Raw genomic sequence first — 18,033 nt, 5'->3', positions numbered from 1 at the left:
TTTCAATTCCTGTACATTTTTTGAGGTTAGTACTGAGGCTTAGCACATGGCCTGTCTTGGAGTGTGTTCCTGTGGACTTGGGGAAAAAATGTGTATTCTGTTGTGTGTGAAGGTGTTCTAAAAACATTGATTATATTCTCTTGTTTAGTGGTAGTGTTCAATGAAATAGACCTGAACCATGCCATTCAGTAAGAGTGCTAGCAATGCAGAATGACTGCATTAAGAAGGTTTATTTGGGGATTTCCCTGGTGGTCTAGTGGTTAAGACACTGTGCCTCCACTGCATCAGTTGCAGGTTCGAGCCCTAGTGTGATGCTTTTGAACTGTGGTGTTGGAGAAGACTCTTGAGAGTCCCTCGGACTGCAAGGAGATCGAACCAGTCAATCCCAAAGGAAATCAGTTCTAAATATTCACTGGAAAGACTGATGCTGAAGCTGAAGCTCCAATACTGTGGGCACCCGATGTGAAGAACTAACTCATTGGAAAAGACCCTGATTCTGGGAAAGACTGAAGGCAGGAGGATAAGGGGATGACAGAGGATGAGATGGATGGATGGCATCACTGACTCAATGGACATGAGTTTGAGCAAGCTCCAGGAGTTGGCGATGGACAGGGAAGCCTGGCATGCTGCAGTCCATGGGGTCGCAAAGAATCAGACATGACTGAGCGACTTAACTGAAGAATGGTTAATTTAGTATATCTAATAAAGCTGAATTATACCCAGATTTCTCATAATAATCAATATATAGGAAAAATTAACTAAGGTAATATTAAATGAATGTGGGGGTAGGAAATATTGACGAGAAATGTCATAGCTTTTGAGTCTTCAGTATCTTGGGTGGGATGCAAAACACTTTTAACTTAACCAAGATACTATATTTTTAGAAAAAATATTTAACAAAAGACATCATTTATAACTTAGTCATAAAAATATCTGGTAGCCTTCTTTGGCTTTTGTACTTTTCAGTGCAGTCAGCAAAAATCAAAGGATTTGAGGAACTGCATTGTATTGTCATGCCTCTTCCCACTTAAACATAAACTTAATTATAAAGCTCCTCACAAAATACTGTAAAATACACTGAAGGTTTTATCTGGGCTAAGGCAGGCCTACAAAACAAATAAATCTATAATCAGTTTGTAAATTAGTAGTACTGTTTATTAATATATGTAGTTGCAATCAGCCATCATTAAAGAAGCTTCGTTGAAATAAATTTGCAGTAATACACAAACTAAAGGATAGTACATAAGCCTTCTTAATCAGCATTTATTTGGTCAATAAAGCACACAGGACCACAGTAGCACATTTTGTTTTTCCCTAGGAAATCAATATCCACAATACAAACTAAATGTCAAATTGAAGCCTTGGATTTTGTGGTCATGAGGAATACTGGAAATGATGCTAGGGTTCTATTCCAAAGAGTCACTATCACTGACTTTGAAAAAGTACCATCTTTTTAAAAGATTTGGTTTCTCTTCCTAATTTAATTCATGGTATTTTTACTAAAGTGTCACTAAATGAGCATGTTTTTAATAGAGGACCACAGGATTTAACCTGTAGGAACAGATTCACCATAATTATTGTCTGTAATCTTTCAAAGTCCTAGATCTGTCTACTAGGCTGTGGGATTTTGTTATTGATGCTAAACTCAACAATAGAAATATTCATGAAAACACAGGCAGCATATAAAACTCCTTATTACCTGGCTAGTTTAAGAGTAAAGAATTTCTGTGAACCTGAAGCCAGCTATATATTTCAATAATATATTTCATATGTATGTATATACATACATACATATGAAATATGTATATACATACATACATAGAGATGGGAATACCAGACCACCTGATCTGCCTCTTGAGAAATCTGTATGCAGGTCAGGAAGCAACAGTTAGAACTGGACATGGAACAACAGACTGGTTCCAAATAGGAAAAGGAGTTCGTCAAGGCTGTATATTGTCACCCTGCTTATTTAACTTATATGCACAGTACATCATGAGAAACACTGGACTGGAAGAAGCACAAGCTGGAATCAAGATTGCCAGGAGAAATATCAATAACCTCAGATATGCAGATGACACCACTCTTATGGCAGAAAGTAAAGAGGAACTAAAAAGCCTCTTGATGAAAGTGAAAGTGGAGAGTGAAAAAGTTGGCTTAAAGCTCAACATTCAGAAAACTAAGATCATGGCATCTGGCCCCATCACTTCATGGGAAATAGATGGGGAAACAGTGGAAACAGTGTCAGACTTTATTTTTCTGGGCTCCAAAATCACTACAGATGGTGACTGCAGCCATGAAATTAAAAGACACTTACTCCTTGGAAGGAAAGTTATGACCAACCTAGATAGCATATTCAAAAGCAGAGACATTACTTTGCCAACAAAGGTTCGTCTAGTCAAGGCTATGGTTTTTCCTGTGGTCATGCCTGGATGTGAGAGTTGGACTGTGAAGAAGGCTGAGCGCCGAAGAATTGATGCTTTTGAACTGTGGTGTTGGAGAAGACTCTTGAGAGTCCCTTGGACTGCAAGGAGATCCAACCAGTCCATTCTGAAGGAGATCAGCCCTGGGATTTCTTTGGAAGGAATGATGCTAAAGCTGAAACTCTAATACTTTGGCCACCTCATGCGAAGAGTTGACTCATTGGAAAAGACTCTGATGCTGGGAGGGATTGGGGGCAGAAGGAGAAGGGGACGACAGAGGATGAGATGGCTGGATGGCATCACTGACTCGATGGACATGAGTCTGTGTGAACTCCGGGAGTTAGTGATGGACAGGGAGGCCTGGCATGCTGTGATTTCATGGGGTCGCAAAGAGTCAGACACGACTGAGCGACTGATCTGATATACATACACACACACACACAGATATATGGAATTCAATATAAAAATAGGCCACTATTTCTGCCCATATACTCACTCTGACTACACATTTCCTTGTATATAACCTGTGACATTATTATTTAGGACTTACTCTTCTTTGTTACTTGTACTCCATACCACTACCTATGAGATAAACCTCTATTCATCTTTAATATATAAATCAAAAATTCTAAATTGATATTAAGATATCTGAGTGACTAAAAGATTTATTACTCATTTCTAACTGCTCAACCAGAGGAGGGTTTGAAACCAAAAAATAAGAAATGAACATATTCTAAGACCAGAAGTATTTTATATGACTTCTATAACAACAGAGATAAGACAAAAATATTAACAGATGATTTGATATTAACCATCCAAAATAAATCTGCATAATTGGGACAAAATATTAATCAAAAATAATACTGAGCTTTTTAAATATCAGCAGATGCCCCATCTTATGAATAATAAGTCTTCATTGGCCTCAGTGATTGAGAAAAAGCCAAAATCAATCAACAAATTTGAGTGTCTTAAAACACTGGATGTAGGTAGATTTTTGCTGTTGATTATGTTCAAGGATATATCTACAAACAATAACTTAAGCATGGGTTCTATGACAATATTGTTGCTTTTTAGTCACCAAGTCATGCACAACTCTTTTTGCAACCCCATAGACCATAGCTCGCCAGGCTCCTCTGTCCATGGGATTTCTCACACAAGAATACTGGAGTGGGCTGCCATTTTCTTCTCCAGGGGATTTTCCCAACCTAGGGATCAAACCTGTATTTCCTGCCTTGCAGGTGGATTCTTTACCACTGAGCCTACCACTACAGACTAGATGAAGAGAAACAGTCTAGAAATACTCATAAATACCTGAAATGCTTGAAAAAAGTAATAAGGACAATTCCACAGGAATAGATATGTACTCAAGTTGCCATTCAAGTGTGGAAATATATTAAAAAATTATTATTAGACTTCCAAGATTTCAGTAAATGGAACAACCAGGGATTTGTACTAAGGAAGTTGACTGAAAATATATTTAAAAGTTACCAGAAAACAAAAAGAAAATAACAACGCAAAAATACTGGCAGTTATTAATAAAATCATCTTGGGTCTTAGACATATATTCAACTGTCAACTTGACATACCTTTTTGGATGTTTAATCGATATCTCACACACAATATGGCCCAAATATAATTTCTGAAATCCCTCTCAAAGAACTTCATTTATTGCCTGTGCCATCTCAGTTAATAGCGACTCCCATCCTTCTAGTTGCACAGGCTAAAAACCTTGGATCCATCCTTTATGCCTCGACTAACCCTTTGCCTTTCATGTCATCAGTGAGAAAAATCCTTCTGATTCCATGATGCTAGATATACAATCTGGATTCCCCTTAAAGACAGAAGGATTTATTTTCTCAGCTGTAATGAGAAGTGTTGACAGACAGCCCTAATCTCTTAAAGAGAAGCCCTCCTTAAGAATTGTCTCCACTGATGGAGTTGTCTTGCTCAAAGTCACTTTTACTAACCAATACAAAGGTATGCTTCCCTTGCCTCAACTCTGGACTACTTTGCAGGGCCATCCTTCCCAGCTTCAGAGCTTCATTCAGTTGTATGAAGCTTTCACGGACGCTGCACTCACAGCCCAACCTTCCCTCTTTACAAATCCTGCTTCCTTCTTTCTTTCCAACAGATGCTGATGCCAAGAGCACTCCATAATACAATTTTTGCATGCTAATCTTCATCTTAGAGTCTGCTTCTTGGAGAACTCCACCACTGATAGTTGGGCCAGGAGTGGTCAAAGAGCAAACACTAAAATAGGATCTTCAAAAGTTCAGCTGGCAATGAGAACTCCATCACTAATCATAGGTAGAACACACATATTCCCCGTATTCCCTGAAACAGGCAACGGTAAAATTAAAAAAAATAATTGTTTACTGTGGTTAACTGGGATAGTATTCTAGTGAAAGAAAATGAATGAGAATCAGGCATTTGAGAAAAATGAAGGGAATAGTTTCTATAGAGACAGTGCAGGGACTTCCTTGGTCGTCCAGTAGTTAAGACTCTGAGCTCCCAAGGAAGGGGGCCTAGGTTCAATCCCTGGTTGGGGACCTAAATCCCACATGCCATTCCTAAAGATTTTGCATGCTACAACTAAAAAGATCCTGCATGTCACAACTAAGACCTGGGACAGCCAAGTAAATAATTTTTAAAAATGACAGTGGAAACAGATAATGTTAAATATAATAATTGACATTGGGGAAAAGCTTTTAAAAGAGGCATATAGTGATTAACTGACAAAAGTTGAGAGTGAAAACCAGAAAGACTCTGGGAAAACTAAAAAGGCTTCTTCCAGCCACTGGGGGGAAGCCAGGCTCAGAAATTACCCCATAAAACTAGCAGAGCCCAAAGAAAGATTAAACTGAAAAAAGGGTAGGTCTGTAAAACAAAGATGAATGGATGAACAAAACGAGATATATCCATACAATGGAATACATTTGAAAGTGGATTGTAGTGACAGATTCACAACTGCACAGATTTACCAAAAATGACAATGATATGGCAATTACTCATAAATGAACTTAAAAAAATAGAAAATAAAACTCAAAAAACAAAAAATCAAAATGAGAGACAGAAAGACAGATTACATGTTAATACTAGGGTTGCCCTGGTGGCTCAGTGGTAAAGAATCCACCTGTTAGTGCAGGAGACATGGGTTTGATTCCTGATCTGGGAAGATCCCACACGCCATGGAGCATGTGGCAACTAAGGCCATGTGCCACAACTACTGAGTCTGTGCTCTAGAGCCCGGGAGCCACAACTACTGAAGCCTGCGCATGCCCTAGAGCCTGTGCTCCACGATAAGAGAAGCCACCGCACCATAACTAGAGAGTAGCCCCCACTCCCAGCAACTAGAGAAAAGCCCACACAGCAACAAAGACCCAGCACAGCCAAAAATAAATAAATATATAATTTTTAAAATGCTAATACTATGTGTGAATTTTTCTCTATCTTTGCTTGTATCAGTCATCTCTCCTCTTTGCTCTCATCTTTTACTCATCCATTCAAAAACACTTATTGAGAACTACTAAATATCAGTCTTACCAAGTCTTAGTAGTTTTAATGCAAGGAGAGTAAGATGTGATTTGCTCTCTAACAGCGTTTACAGACGAGTCTGGGAGACACTCAAGAAAATCAGCCTGTACAGAGCACTGTGTTAAATTCTCTGACGCTGCTATGCACAGGAGCTAAGGAAGACAAGTGAAGGGGTTTTCAGAAATATCTTTATTATGATATTTACCTGGTTGTATATTTCTTAAAAATTTTGTACATTTCTATTTATTTAATACCTTATACAGGCTATTACTGATAACACTAATATTACTGGAACTTTAGTGTGGCAGTGCATGGGAATTATTTTAGAGATAAAATTGCTTTATTTTTTTTGAGATCAGTCAGATATGAGAATGACATGAGATAAGGCATTAGATTTGAGAAATAGTAAGTAAACATGGAAAAAGCATGAGAATTCCAGAAAAACATCTACTTATGTTTTATTGACTATGCCAAAGCCTTTGACTGTGTAGATCAAAACAAACTGTGGAAAATTCTGAAAGAGATGGGAATACCAGACCACCTGACCTGCCTCTTGAGAAATCTGTATGCAGGTCAAGAAGCAACAGTTAGAACTGGACATGGAACAACAAATTGGTTCCAAATAGGGAAAGAAGTACGTCAAGGCCGTATATTGTCACCCTGTTTATTTAACTTATATGTAGAGTACATCATGAGAAAGGCCAGGCTGGATGAAGCACAAGCTAGAATCAAGATTCCCAGGAGAAATACCAATAACCTCAGATATACAGATGACACCACCCTTATAGCAGAAAGTGAAGAAGAACTAAAGAGCCTCTTGATAAAACTCAAAGAGGGGAGTGTAAATGTTGGCTTAAAACTCAACATTCAGAAAACTAAGATCATGGCATCCAGTCCTATCACTTCATGGCAAATACATGGGGAAATAATGGAAACAGTAAGAGACTTTATTTTTTGGGTCTCCAAAATCACTGCAGATCACGGTGACTGCAGACATGAAATTAAAAAACACCAGCTCCTTGGAAGAAAAGCTATGACCAACCTAGACAGCATATTAAAAAGCAGAGACATTACTTTGCCAACAAATGTCCACCTAGTCAAAGCTATGATTTTTCCAGTAGTCATGTAAGGATATGAGAGTTGGACTATAAAGAAAGCTGAGTGCCGAATAATTGATGCTTTTGAACTATGGTGTTGGAGAAGACTCTTGAGAGTCTCTTGGACAGCAAGGAGATCCAACCAGTCCATCCTCAAGGAAATCAGTCCTGAATATTCAATGGAAGGACTGATGTTGAAGCTGAAGTGCCAATACTTTGGCCACCTGATACGAAGAACTGACTTACTGGAAAAGACCCTGATGCTGGGAAAGATTGAAGGTGGGAGGAGAAGGGGACAACAGAGGATGAGATGGTTGGATGATATCACCAACTCAATGGACATGAGTTTGAGTAAGCTCCGGGAGTTGGCGATGGACAGGGAAGCCTGGCATGCTGCAGTCCACGGGGTCACAGAGTTGGATATGACTGAGGGACTGAACTGAACTGAACTGAAGTAATCTCCATGTGGACATATTATTATCTAGCGAAGAGCTGTGCCCTTTTATATATCCCAAATATATTTATATGTTCATATATTCTATCCACATATCCACAATCTATAACATTTCATTTATTTTTGTTTCACACTTCTCAGATTTCATCTTTCTGGAACTCAACAGGAACCAGGAAGTAAATAAATAGTAGATGATCCTGATCATTCCAAACAAGGCTACCAGTTTACTGAACAATTATTGCCTCCTGTTTTAAACCAGAGCCTTTAAATTACAGTCATATTTATTTAATGCAAAACTTCAAATAAGCTATCCAAATAGCTTGTTTTTTGTTCCATTTTGATTTTTAGTGCCCAGCGTATCAGAAACAGCAGTCTGTAAGGAGGCTATAAGACAGGAACTGTTTAGAGACGAGTTCTGTGACAGCAGGAGCAGTGACAGAGGTATAAAATGGTTAGAAAGGAAGGAAAATAAACGAGAAAAGGAAAAGAAAACACCTGTTTTCCAGCATAAATTGGAGGTAACTATTCATAATCTACATTTGCATAGCACTTTTCAAGTTCCAAATTATTTGCAAATGTGCTGCTCATTAACTTCTCACAAATGCCCACTGAGGGACTTCCCCTGGTGTTGCAGTAGCTTAGACTCTGCACTCCCAATACAAGGGGCCCGGGTTCGATCCCTGGTCAGGGAACTGGATCCCACACGCCACAGCAAGAGTTCTCATGCTGAAACTAAAAAATCCTGCATGCCACAACTAAGACCTGGGGGCACAACCAAATAAATAAACAAAATATCTAAAACAAAACAAAGCCCAAGATAAACAAATAATATCCCAAGTGTCCTTTGAGGTAAGTGTCATTACCTTCATTTCATTACTGTTGATTTGAGCCTCAAATCACCAGATATCGCACAATCGAAAATAGGAGTTCCAGGTCTAGGTCAAGTCCAAGCCCAGTATTCTGCCCCTCATACCCTAACGATGACTCAAAAGTTGTTATGGAAAACTAAAAGTAGAGTCAATGTTATATGCTTATAGAGCATAAAATCAACACTATATACTGATTTCTAAAATGATCTGTGCTGATTTCCACCTAAATGGGTATGTATCTTAAAACTGTATCTTAAAATTTGTTTTATTGAATAGCTCTTCTGCCATTATCGACAGCCAAGATATCATTACAGAAATTTGAAGCGGTTATTCATCATACCAAATTTAAAAAAAAATGATGCTGCCCTTTTTATCATCCAGTATTTTTACCTAATCTGGACGTCTTCAACAGTCATTTTCATTTTAAGAGAACTCCCTTTGAGGGAATATAATCATGAACTATAATTCATTTTCTTCATCTGCCATGTGAATTTTCCTAATACAGAGGTTTGGTAACTACTCTAGATAACATGAAAATGAACTCTATCACAACACAAAGATAAGCATATATATACATATATATATATGTTTTACTGTTAAACTGTGTGGTTTAAAAATCATACACACAAACACCATACATCCATAATAACAAGGATATGAGACCTGTATGTAAGATGAGAAAAAATTATGACATTTAAAACAGAACAAAATCTATTATCCAATTTTCTTGCCTTTCTCTCCTCAGATTCTGAATTCTTCTTTCTGCTTCTATCAATTACAGATGCCACTACCTGATACCATTAACTTAATCTGTTAGAAATGTACCTCTATTTTATCCAAGTTCCAGAAATTATGATATATACAGTTTTCCTTTTATATTCCTAGTATTCAACCCACCTCTTCTTTTCTCAATTGAGGAGCCACCTACATGGGAATTATTTTTATAGTTATGATCCTCTAACACATTTTTTTTGGCAAATATTGAATAGACAGCTAAAATTGGGAGACCTACATTTATGAGAATCAAGGTATGACCACAATTTTTATGTTTTTTTAACAAGTAGTAAGAATTAAAATTTTAGCCATATGGCTTTCTTTTGGGTCCTCTTTATAGTGGGCAAAATGACTTAAAGATTATTATGATGACATTTTATGCAAATTACATTTTTACATTACCTTAATGTACATATAATGATAGCTACTAATTATTCCAGCTTGAATCAGACAATTATACCACCTGCCCCTCAACACTGACTGAAATAAAAGAAGATCTTACCATTTCAAATCAAAGATATACAGAAAGGACATTTTCTCTTTTGACATAACTTGAAAATGACACATATTCCTATAGTATATCATTTTCTCTTTCACTGAAACATCCTGCTACCCACCTTTTCCACTGATATATACAGTGTTTTTAAAAGAGTGTTTCCTTCCAGTTGTAATGAGACTTGGTTTTTTGACCCACACAGTGTTCTAAAAAGATAAACAGAATTACTCGAGTAGGGCATGCACTCACCAGTTCATCTCAGGCCTCCCCATTCTCTACTGTGTTTGTAGTAGCTAGAGGGATGCTCAGATATTCTCCAAGGATCCCCTTCCCTCTGTATTCATGCCCACACTGTATCTGAGTTGCTTTGTGTGACAAACAGAATACAGCAGAAGTAATGGTACATCATTTCTGAGATTTGACTACAAAGGACAGTGGCATTTTATCTCTTGAATCATTTGCTATGGAAGAATCTAGCTGCTTTGTCATGAATACTCTTATAGAAGCCTATGGAATAACACACACAGCAAGGAAGTGGAGTCTGCCAATAACCACATGAGTGAGTCTGGATGCAGATATTTCAGCTTCAAATGACTGTAGCCCCAAACAACCTCATGAATGCAACCTCATGACAGAGCCTAAGACAAAACCACCTACTGAGGCCACTTCTGAATTCCTGACCCACAGAAACTATGAAATGATTCATACAGCTGCTTCAAGTTACTATGTTTTGGGGTGAATATGTTAAGCAGCAGTAGATAATGAGTACAATGTTACACCTAGATTATTCACTTGCATAGTATTTAAAGGATTCTGAGAATTTAACTTTGTATTATTTAGGCTAACTAAAGTTAGTGGCCAAATAGAACACCGTACAAATAGACCAAAGTCTATTTCCTGGCTCATGTCACATTCTAATTCAAACCTATAGATTCTACCTGGTGATTTTCCTTCAAAAGTGCACTGTGGATCTGGATTTCTTTAAAAACAAAACAAAACAAAACAGCTACTACAATTAATTCACTTTCAGCTATACATGAAGGAAAGAATGAACATGGAGAATCCATGTGTTAGTCATTCAGTTGTGTCCGACTGTGACCAGATGGACTGTAGCCCACCAGGCTCTTCTACCCATGGAATTCTCCAGGCAGGAACACTGGCGTGGGTTGTCATTTCCTTCTCCAGGGGATCTTCCCTACCCAGGGATTACCATTTGAGCCACCAGGGAAGCCCATCCTTTAACGGCCTTGAACCATAAAAAACACATCACTTCTCTCATATTCTAATAGGTAAAAACTCAAGTACACAACTCTAGTCAAAATGCAAAGGAGGTAGGTATGAAGTCACCTGGATCTGGAAGAAGAAATATTTTACAGGTAACATTGTCTGTGCCACCTGGCTCCTGCTTTTAGAGCCAAAGTAGTGAAAGAGGGATGTTCAGTATGTTCAAAGAGAGATTCTACACTATTAAATACTCCTTGAATTTCTATTTTTTATGGTTTATTGATAGAATATTTTTTATCACTTTGCTCAATTATTTTAAAAAATTCATTTCAAGTTTACCACTTACATGAGAGTACTTTTTAATGCTTCTTCAGAAACTACTTTGAATGGACTTTGAATACAGAAAGGATTGTAATGTACCAGTTATCTTTCTCTGCATAGCAAACAACTACAAAACCTTAGTGGCATGCAGCAGTAAACACTCAATGCACACACACTCTGCTAGAAGTCAGCTACACAGTTCTGCCTATCTTGACTGGCCTCTCTTACATGTTTTGAGGTGATCTGGTGGTCACCTGATCTAGGCTCACTTTGGCTGGGGTGAACTGGGTAACCTGGCTGTACCCAAATGTCTCTCATCCTCCAGCAGACTAGGTCAGGAATGTTTTCATGGTAATAACAGAGGCACAAGAGAATGCATCATCTGATGTGCAAGCTCATGTCAAATCTCTACTTACATCACGTATGCTAACATCATTTAGGACAATACAAGCGACGAGCAGGTGAGGCTACAAATAACACTGCAAAATGCATGGATATAGGCAGATGAGAGGGATCAGGACATCAATGTAATCAATCACATTATGCATAGTCTGAAATATGAATAAAAAATAAACATAAGTGGTACACTTAATCTTCAGTAAAGGCAATCAGTACTTGTCTATTCCTAAAGATGGCACTTGTGGAATAATCTGGATTTCTTCCCATCCAATTGTAGATATAAGGAAACTCAGTATCTCAGTTTGTCAAAACTGAAGGTGAGTACGCTCTCCTTTTAACTCCCAGCAATAAGTTGGTAAAAAAGATCACATTGATATTACATTTTCCTTAACTAAAAAACACATAATGAAATAATATTTAAAGATATATTGGCCAATAGACTTCCCAATAATATTAAAAATTTCTGCTAATCATCTTTTGTGTTTTTCTCCCCAGGAGAATATTTTTAAGGAAGTCTAATATGTTCTGTCTCTTTTGGACTATGATAATCACTGGAAATGACAACACCTAATAAATCACCTATGATGTTTTCTTTAATTAACTTGAGCTATTATATTGAGTGCACTATATTGCCTTTTTTGCTAGTTGCTAGCTTTTCAATGATTAGCAAGAAAGATTCAGTCATTCACAAAGTTTATAATCTACTGGGGAATATGAATAAGTAAATATTTGCCATTCAGTGCAATACATTATAACTATATACAAATGTCTGTGGTGCTTAAGAAAAGAGGAGAGCAATCTAAGGCAAACACGAAGAAAATTTTCAAGAAGAGATTTTAATCTCAGTTTGAATCTGGTCAAGAGTAGTCAACTCATGAGAAGTGGTTGGTTTCTTCTGGGTAGTAAATATTGAGAAAAGAAAGATTTAAAAAGACATTTACAATGTATAGTCAACAGACTAGGTGATTCATTGGAAATTGGACATAAGGTAGAGAAAATAGTTAAGAAAAGTGCATAATTTTATTATTAGCATGACTGAATTTATTATTCAGCAAGACAGAAATAAGAAGGGGGTGACAGAGGATGAGTTGGTTGGATGGCATTATCAACTCAATGGACGTGAGTCTGAGTAAACTCTGGGAGACAGTGAAGGACAGGAAAGCCTGGCATGTTGCAGTCCATGGGGATGCAAAGAGTTAGACATGACTGAGTGACTCAACAACAACAACAAGGTAGAGATACTCGTGGGGTATAGTTCTGGTAGTAAAGATTATCCTATCATCTGGACACAATCAAAATCCCACTAATACAAGGTTTCATAAAGTTTTGCCACAGTGATCCAATAGCCACAGCCTATTAGGCAATCCCAACACATAACAGTCAGACATAGACAACATAGGCAAGCAAATCAAAAGGCCTGAGACCTTAACCCAGCGTTCAGAACTCTAAACCAATCCTTTGAGTACCTCAGCAGATTTAACCTTTTGCATTGTCCTCTTGGGGTGGGTCTCTAACCCACAGTTGTAGCCTTGGATTCTAACCATACAGAAGACAATCCCCTAGGTGGGGCTTTAACCCACAGTGTTGTTGTCGTTCCTCAGTCGCTCTCTCATGTCTGACTCTGTGCCACCCCATGGACTGCAGCGTGCCAGGCTTCCCTGTCCTTCACTATCTTCTGGGGTTTGCTCAAATTCATGTCCACTGAGTCGGTGATGCGATCCAACCATCTCATCCTGTCTAACCCACAGTCCTGATGAGATTATTAGACCACAGACACATTTTAACTACATTTAGCTACCGGGACATTATAATGAGTTTACTCACCCCAACAATGTCTGCTCTAGGAGCTGTTTCTTAAAAGTAAAAGTATCCTGAGGATCCTGGTGTGCCATGGTGAGGAAGCAGGAACCCGGAAGGTGACTCTCTAGACAAAACTCAATCGAGGTGGCCATTCAGGATGGGTGCTGAGAACCCACACTCTGCCAGGGGCTACAGTGCCTCAGAAAGATGGTCACAAGTCCTAAATCTCAACTGGGCTGTTGTAACTCACTGAACATGGGCTCACTGACAGATGCGCACAGAAGCCAATACTTATGGCAAGAGCCTTAGAGAAAAGAGCTTTACTGCAAGGCCAACCAATGAAGGAGGCAAGGTATCAAATCTCTCTTCAATCCAGGAGCCTGGGTGCAATTTAAGGGGTCACGGGAATTTCTAACTTGGAAGCTAATTGGCTAGTCTTCAATTAGTCCCTTTCAGCTACTCAGGTTACAGGAAGCCAGGTTTTCCTTATTGAAGGATTTCTCACTTTGTAAATGGCCCTCGGGGCATCATTTCTCTTCTCAGTTTTGCAAACTGAAGATCTTGGCTCCAGGGTCATCCTGAGTTCATGTGTTCCTTCTTGGATACATGCAGTTCCTTCTTTGTAAAATGACTCAAGGTGTGATTAATCAACAATCTATTTGACGTCAAACCAGTTTAAGCTGGTCAATTGTTTCACATGCTGTTTCACTAGGCCCCCCGAACTCCAGCACATTACCCAAACTCCAAGACAAAGAAAATCACAGTGAACTAAATGTTGCCTAGCAAGGACAATCATGTAACATTCACACCAGAGGATGTGACATAGAATGTGCTTGAGGTAGATTCTTTCCCAGTTGGAAACAACTCAGAGTTCTTAGAATTTTTGTCATTGACCAGTATCTTCCCTCCCAGATACCCGTTCATCTAAATAACGAATATTTCCACGTGTTAAAGTACCAACAAGAAATCTAGAACTTGCCTAGAATTTGCCCAATTACACACAAGATAAAATAATCAAGTAGGTCCTTATGGAGAGGTCTCTGGCTCCCTCAACCCAGGGTAAAGATCACAAGTCCAGGAGACTGTGGATTCTCTGAGGTCCTCCATCTAAGGATCTGGCTGTGCTCACCACTCCCACTGTCTCTCTAACCACCAGGCAACTTTCCTTGAAATGACCTCTCACTGAAGGCTCTGCATTTTCCTAAGGCTCCAAAGTGAGACAGTGTATTAAAAAACGGAGACATCTGTTTGCCAACAAAGGTCCCTGTAGTCAAAGCTATGGTTTTCCCAGTAGTCATGTATGGATGTGAGAGTTGGACCATAAAGAAGACTGAGTGCTGAAGAACTGATGCTTTCAAACTGTGGTCTTGGAGAAGACTCTTGAGAGACTCTTGGACAGCAAGGAGATCAAGCCAGTCCATCCTAAAGGAAATCAACCCTGAATATTTATTGGAAGGACTGATGCTCAATCTGACTCCAATACCCTGGCCACCTGATGCAAAGAGCTGGCTCGTTGGAAAAGACCCTGACACTAGGAATGAAAGATTGAGGGCAGGAGTAGAAGGGGGCAGCAGAGGGTGAGATGGTTGGATGGCATCACTGACTCAATGGACATGAGTTTGAGAAAACTCTTGGAGACAGTGAAGGGCAGGGAGGCCTGGTGAGCTGCAGTCCATGGGGTCGCAAAGAATCAGACACAACTGAGTGACTGAGGACGCACACACACACACACACACACACACACACACACACAAAACACTCCATGATATGTGTATATCATATATCTATCCATTGATACATCAACAGACATTTGGGCTGCTTCCCTGTATCAGTTATTGTGAATAATACTGCAACAAATATGGGAATGAAAATACCTCTTGGAGAGTCTAATTTTAATTCCTTTGGATTAAAACCCAGAAGTGGGCTTGCTGAATCATATGGTAATTCAATTTTTAATTTTTTGAGGAACCTCAATACTGTTTTCCACGATGGTTGCACACATTGACATTCTCACTAACATTATAAAAGAGTACTCTAAATGCTTGCACTTAATCATCTTACTCTGTCCTGGAGAGGGAGCAAGACAATCAACTTTTCAAATGATGTGGTAAAACCACTTAACATCAGATCTACTCACTTAAATATCTCTTTTTTCCTCTCTTCATATGTCACACTTATTTTGGCATTATTATTATTGCTCTGGCTATGTATTACAATATAATATTTGGACCTGAGAGTCCCTCTTAATGCTTCATACATTTCACAGTAATGAGAATAAAAAGAGAATTAAGGGCACAAGGTCAGATGAGGCTTCCAGGAGTGAGACGGTCAGCTTTAGACTAACTCAAATCAAGGGCCTATGGCCATCCCTGTCACTTAAACAGCCATGGAAAAGTTTGTCACATCATTAAACTCCCTGAGAGTGCCTCGCGCTCGTTAACTTTGAAGGGAGTTTGACACGCCCTGTCTGGAAGGACTGCTGGCATGTGGTGGTAACTGTAAACCATCTGCCACAGTGCCTGGCAGGCACCATACCCCTCCCTTCTCAGGACTGGTGGCTATACTTTGCAACGAAGATCTCACCTCCCTTAGGCCTGATATAGGGCTTCCCTGATGGCTCAGCAGGAAAGGATCCGCCTGTGATACAGGAGCTGCAGGAGACGCAGACTCAGTTTCTGGGTCAGGAAGATCCCCTGGAGGAGGAAATGGCAACCCAGCCTAGAATTCTTCCTTGGAATATCCCATGGACAAAGGAGCCTGGCGGGCTACAGTCCATGGAGTCACAAAAGAGTCAGATATGACTTACCAATTCAAGAAGAAGAAGAAGAAGGCCTGGTATAAAGAAGTGAGGGAGAGCTTTGCCTGACAGTCTTCCCCTGAGCTTTCTAGAACTGACATCAAAGGGGAGGGCATGACTCTCCTTTGTCCCCTCTATTCAGGGATGAGTAGACCCCTCAGTCTCCACTCAGGTGTCACAATTTGACGTCTGGTGGAGCCTGGGGAATCCCCTCCTTCTTGACCTGAGGCCTATCTCCTCATAATAAGACCGATACCTCCCTGTGAGCCTAGAGGAGGAAGTAAGGGTGGCTTATCTAGCCACCCCTTCCCATAGTCTCACAAGAATAATAGCTGTGGCAAGCTCCTTGAGAATGACAGATGGTTCCTCTCAGGGTCCCAAATCAGGGTACCAAATTTTACTCTCAGCCAAGCCCAAGACTCCCCCTTCTGTTGACATGGGAACACCACCATCAGACCAAACCCTAACTTTCCTGCTACTCCTCGGTCAGAGCTGAAGGGCCCCTCGGCCTGGTAAATCTGCCTGAGGCCTTCTAGGCTGAGAGTAGGGAACATACTGTGTGGCCATCCTGGCATTTGTGTTCCCATGTTCTTTGCTGTCCTCACTGTCTTGGAAAGAACCTGGAAATATTCCCCAACTGGAAACATTCCCTGACTTGCCTTAAAGCTTCTCCACCCAGGCCAATAGTTCCCTGATCCCTGAGGAAGAAGAGGAGTTTGCCTCATAGGCCCACCACAGGCCATGGTCTTCTGAGGTTAACAGGAGTGGAAGGAATATGTTCTGCCCCCACTGTTTTGAGGCGAGTGGTCTTTTCAAGAATTCAGGGTTCTTACCTTGACTTCTGGCACAACGTGGAAATCATCCTTCTGCTGAGCTTCGGCTGCTCCCTTTGATCAGGATGAGGTTCCTTACCTCCATGTGATCCTCTGGGAGGAAGTGAGTAGGACTCACCATGTCACCAGGCATAAGTGGCACAGTCTCAGGCCTGACAACAGGGACAGTGCCCTCTGTAGCCCCCTTCCTTCTGGGAGGGATCCTTCACTGTCCGTCAGTATCATCAGTTGACTCCTGTTAGGAACGGGGTACCCTTCCTCAGCTGATAGAGGCTCCCTCCATTAGCCCAAGGACTTTAAGGTCCTGAAGCCATTCGCCTTCAGAAAATAAGGGATAAACCTAGTCTGAAAGCCCTGCTTGTTCCCTCCCAGGGCCCATTACATTTGCAGGACTTTCTAAGAATTTATCTGTAATGGGGTAGATGGCTGACACACTCTTCATACAGGACTGTACAAATGTCATGCCTGGGATTTCCACTCTCTGATGAACAGCCAGCCTATAAACCAAGGTCATCTCCTTGAAACCCTCCAGGCAGAAGTCACAGGGCCCTTGAGCTGGCCAGCACTTACCTATGCCTCCCAGGGCTAACTGGAGAGGAGGGACTTAGTGTCTTAGTGGAGAGGCTACATTTAGTGTAGCCCTGTCGGCTGTGGATTGAGGGGCTTCATGTCCACACTCTGGGTCCTCACTTTGACTCTGCACCCTTCCTGGGGCTCTATTCTCTGCAGATTCCCAATGTCCCCACCTCCCCAGGACCTGAGTTGAAAGTGTTAACCACAGCAGCCCAGATAGTTCAGGACTTCATGGGCTTGCCAATGAGGACGGGTCTTTACAGGATCCTTCTGTTCTGGATGGGTCTTTCCATCACCCTCATTCAGGGAAATCACCATCATTTCTGCGAGATTGATTCGCTCTATCAACCTCAGAACTCTGCGCTGAGACCAAGTTTCTTAGGTCTCTGAGAAGCCTGAAGAATAAGCCTTAAGAAAAAGCTAATAGGGTAAGCCTGCTGCT

General features: G+C 40.2%; 1 long non-coding RNA gene across 1 annotated transcript in view; it reads right to left on the bottom strand.

Annotated features, from left to right (window-relative positions):
- LOC129641136 (uncharacterized) overlaps window positions 1-14,118 on the bottom strand; it is a 75,713-nt gene extending 61,595 nt beyond the window's left edge. Inside the window, exon 1 of the long non-coding RNA XR_008709101.1 lies at window positions 13,413-14,118. This is a non-coding gene — a long non-coding RNA (uncharacterized LOC129641136). The remainder of the gene's footprint in view (window positions 1-13,412) is intronic.
- Window positions 14,119-18,033: the final 3,915 nt, after the last annotated feature.

Source organism: Bubalus kerabau, unplaced genomic scaffold, assembly GCF_029407905.1.
Source record: "Bubalus kerabau isolate K-KA32 ecotype Philippines breed swamp buffalo unplaced genomic scaffold, PCC_UOA_SB_1v2 scaffold_76, whole genome shotgun sequence".
Taxonomy (NCBI): Eukaryota; Metazoa; Chordata; class Mammalia; order Artiodactyla; family Bovidae; genus Bubalus; species Bubalus kerabau.
Note: the sequence above shows the minus strand (reverse complement) of the source record. Positions and strands in the feature narration are given on the sequence as shown.